The sequence below is a fragment of the Hemitrygon akajei genome, unplaced genomic scaffold (assembly GCF_048418815.1).
Source record: "Hemitrygon akajei unplaced genomic scaffold, sHemAka1.3 Scf000143, whole genome shotgun sequence".
Classification (NCBI taxonomy): Eukaryota; Metazoa; Chordata; class Chondrichthyes; order Myliobatiformes; family Dasyatidae; genus Hemitrygon; species Hemitrygon akajei.
In genome coordinates this window covers 246,680-251,238 of record NW_027332029.1, presented here as the reverse complement: position 1 = coordinate 251,238, position 4,559 = coordinate 246,680, and the positions used below count along the sequence as shown (strand labels likewise).

General features: G+C 43.7%; 1 non-coding gene across 1 annotated transcript; it reads left to right on the top strand.

Annotated features, from left to right (window-relative positions):
* The first annotated feature begins 2,887 nt into the window (after positions 1 to 2,887).
* Positions 2,888 to 2,982, top strand: trnai-uau (transfer RNA isoleucine (anticodon UAU)). The gene is made up of 2 exons: positions 2,888 to 2,926; positions 2,947 to 2,982. It is a non-coding gene; the product is annotated as a tRNA-Ile (tRNA).
* Positions 2,983 to 4,559: the final 1,577 nt, after the last annotated feature.

The window sequence follows — 4,559 nt, the reverse complement described above, 5'->3', positions numbered from 1 at the left end:
ACGGTTCCCTGCGGCGCCCCTGTGCTGCTGACCACCGTGTCAGACCTACAGTCTCCCAACCGCACATACTGAGGTCTATCTGTCAAGTAGTCCACTATCCAATCCACCATGTGAGAGTCTACTCCCATCTCCGTTAGTTTGTGCCTTAAGATCTTGGGCTGGATGGTGTTAAAAGCACTAGAGAAGTCAAGTAATGTAATCCTCACAGCACAACTGACCCCCTCACCTCATAAGAGAAAATAAAATATCATGGGATATGTAGAAAACATGTGCTTTAATTTCAATTGAAAATGAAAAAATGCAGTGCAACAAAATATCTGTCTTTGAAGTCCCATGGTATTTAGCTATTTATTGAAATGACTTTTAAAACAGTGAAAATTAAATGAATAAAATACAGCTTTTTTAATAGTAACAGTTATTATTTTAAAGCACTGAAAATTCTGTTATCCTTCAAGATATTATCATCACCACTCTCCTCCTGACTGTCTTTATTTCAAAAACGGTAGGTGATGCAGGTCTACTTGTCCTGCTCCTTCTTATTCAATTGTCCCCTGTGCCAAAACTCAACAACGACCAGCACAAGGACAGAACAGTGACAGCGCGCCAGTATGCGGAGCGCGTTATTTGATCTGGAGCACATTTTTTATTTTGAGAACGTACGTGCACCTGCGCACTACTCATGTCCATCACTTAACAGAAATGACATGTAACATGTAAGGCTTATTGAAAAAAATATTTTCAAATGCATTTTTTACATAACACAACGAAGAAACTTATTTTTAATTTCAGTGGGAACAGTGTTGTTGGTCTCCCTTTTTAGCCAGCGCATCAAAGTCTGGATTTAGTTTTGTTGTGGCGATTCTCAGGATGGATCTGAGGTGTTGGTCAGTTAACTTGGATCTGTTGCTGGCTTTGTTGATGTTCATGACGCTGAACGCCTGTTCACACAAATAGGTCGAGCGGAACAACGCCAGCATCTTCTGTGCCGTCCTCCGGAGGTTTGGAAACACCTCTTTACCAAGTGAAGCATAAAAGTCATTCAGTTTAAGAGAGTTGAACTTCTCTTTTAAGACGGGGTCAGACTGAAGGTCGATCAGTTCAAGCTGTAGCTCCTCTGGTGCTGTTTCAGGATCTTGTGACAGGGGACAGGTCACCAACTGAGGTGACTTGTCATTTTTTTCAAAATCAGAAAAGCGACGGCAGAATTCTCTGTGCAGCGCATCCAGTGACTCGCTGTATTTTTTCACATTTCCGCCGGCCTCTTCCAGCGTGGCTAGTGTGGGAAAATGAGTGAATAACTTATTCAAATTTGCCTGGTGAAAAAAGCCAGCTTGGATTTAAAGGCTTTCAAGTTTGTGTACATGTCATGCACAAACTGATCCTTCCCCTGTAGCTTCACGTTCAGTTCATTCGTGTGTGAAAATATATCCACAGCAAACGCAAAGTCACAAAGCCAGCTCTTGTTGCTCAGCTCAGGAAATTCGCCGGCCTTCCTCAGTAACTCCAAAAATGCACCGATCTCCTCTTTGAGCTCCCATACTCGTTGAAACACTTTGCCCAAACTTAACCAGCGGACACGGGAGTGATAAAGTAGGTCTTGCTGATCCGCATCAGTTTCCTCCAGGAACGTGATGAACTGACGGTGCTGAAGTCCCCTTGCACGTATAAAGTTGACAAGTTTTACGACAGGATTCACAACATGATTCACCTGTAATACCGATTTACATAGAAATTCCTGGTGGATGATGCAGTGAAGGAAAATAACATCCTGGTCAGGATTTTCATCTTTCACTTTATTCTGTATTCTTCTCAGCAGGCCGACATTTTTCCCTGTCAAATTAGGAGATCCATCTGTGGTGACGTTGATAAGTTTACTCCAAGGGAGCTTCATATTTTCTATGACAGCAGACACCCGGTCATACAAGTCCTCTCCCCGTGTTTTTACTTTCAGAGACTGTCAAAAACTCCTCCGTTATTTCAAAAGTATTGTTAATTCCTCAGATAAAAATGAGGAGCTGAGCAGTGTCTTTTACATCGTTGCTTTCATCCAGTGCTAATGAATATAACGTGAACGACTCTGCCTTTTTATTTAAGTCGCTGGTTATATCTTCATCTATCAGTTCCACACGGCGAGTCACTGTCCTGCGTGATAAACTGATATTTTCAAATTTGTCTTTGCTCTCCGGACACAATACACCTGCTGTCTCCACCATACATTCTTTTAAAAACTCGCCTTCAGACAGAGGCTTGCTGGCCTTTGCTAATTTGAATGACAGCATAAAACTCGCCTTGGTACTTGACTCATGAATGGCAGTTTGACGGTGAAAAAAAATTTGTTGAGCCTGTAAATTAGCTGCCAACCTCTGAGCATTAGCTTCCCGTTCTTTCGTTGACTGGTTGCTAGCAGAGTTGGCATGTTTTGTGGCAAAGTGACGGCTGATATTATATTCTTTAAAACCGCCACAGTCTCTTGGCATATCAGGCATACAGCAGTTGATCGGTGTTCGGTAAAAAGATATTTAGTTGTCCACTCCTTATTAAACAGCCGACATTCTCTATCCACTTTTCTTTTCTTAGCTCCACTCATCTTTACAGAAGGGGTGAGAGGTCAAAGAGTAAAGCGCAAATGTGGAATAATACGCTGCACCTCAACAAAGGTCAATGCATATAGAGTGCGTCATCTATTGGGAAAACGCCAGAATTGCGGGGAAAAAACGTTAACAAGGTTTATTAATATAATTTCATCAAGTTCTGCGGGCCGAATTAAAAAGCTTAACGGGCTGCATATGGCCCCCGGGCCGTAGTTTGCCCATGCCTGCTCTATGATATCTGTAAATTTCTTCTAAATTTTATTTCCATATGTAAAAACTCGCATTTGCAGCAGTGGGCTCTAGTGGCGCAATCGGTTAGCGCGCGGGTACTTATATGACAGTACACGGCGGAGAAATGCCGAGGCTGTGAGTTCCAGCCTCACCTAGAGCACTTGTGATTTTTAATGCTTGCAATGCCCTGGTGACTTGACGACTCTCAAGCTGAGCATTCCACTGAAATGTTACATTTGATTTTGTGCTTCTGAGACACCCCGCTTATTATTTGTGTTTAACTTCTAATCGATGCACCTTTGATTTTGATCTGAGAAGGCGAGTGTGAGTTTACAAGCGTTGCTGGAGATCCTCCCTTATTCACTAAAAGGCATGAGCCCGCAGGGCTACAGACAGTCCTCCCTGTTTGGTTCTTTAGTTCAACACGTGTAGCCTCACTTCCCGTTGTTGAAAGTGTCTGAGCAGATGGTTCATTTGCTGAATGAAGGCATCACGCGTACCCCACATTCCTGTCTTCTTAGTTCAATTAACCAAATGGCGAAGCAACGAACCCTACCCTTCCTGAAACCATGCTTCAGAAACCGCTAATTACACCTCACCTTGGTTCGTTGTGCTGTCGAATAAACTCAATATTCACTTGCTTCGTCGAATTGTTTAGGCACACGCGAAAAAATAGATATTGATCGTAGCCTAAATGGCCGCAAATTGTATCGGGATGCTGATCTCTCTCTCTCTCTCTCTCTCTCTCTCTCTCTCTCTCTCTCTCTCTCTCTCTCTCTCTCTCTCTCTCTCTCCTCTCTCTCTCTCTCTCTCTCCTCTCTCTCCTCTCTCTCTCTCTCTCTCTCCTCTCTCTCTCTCTCTCTCTCTCTCTCTCTCTCTCTCTCTCTCTCTCTCTCTCTCTCTCTCTCTCTCTCTCTCTCCCCTCTCTCTCTCTCCCTCTCTCTCCTCTCTCTCTCTCTCTCTCTCTCTCTCTCTCTCTCTCTCTCCTCTCTCTCTCTCTCTCTCTCTCTCTCTCTCTCTCTCTCTCAACATGAATCTGCAATCTGCATTATTTCTGGACCGAATTATAAAATAATTATCACATGTCAGAGTTCACCAAGCCTCTGTTAAAGAGACGACACCTCCCTCTATTCTACTGACGTCCTTCCGGCGGGAGAGAGATCACTCCACAGCGACCTCAGAGCTGATCAACTTGCCGCTCCGTTCCTGAAGGCTGTGGTTACCAATATAATTTTCCTTCACAATGGGTCGTTTAATTGGCCGTTAATGTCTTGGTCTTGTTGCGATCCGAAGGAACAGATTGGACGATGATTATTAATGAAATATCAGGGTGATGGTGTTTCTGGTGTCAGTGCGGACTCGGTGGGACGATTGGCCGTGATTCGTTACTGTACAGCTGGCATCATCTCACAAGTAACCCTGGTTGTAACGCGTCATGTTGTTTATAAATGTATCGGCACATGGTTCACTCGCTTCAATTAACTTGTAATCTGAGGTGATGAGAACGGACGAGAGAGACAGGGTGAGAAAACTTAACGGTACTGTTAAATTTATCACGTGGGCCGGAGCGCCACCCTGTGGAGACTGCGGGAAGCTAGAGTACCGAAGTTGTGTTAATTCCTTGGCTCACACATGCAACATAGTTCATTTAACTGTTTCATGTCGCGCCTTAACCAACACCCCACAGGAAATTGTTAATACCTATCTCTGTATTTGGGTTGCATAAATGTAATACTT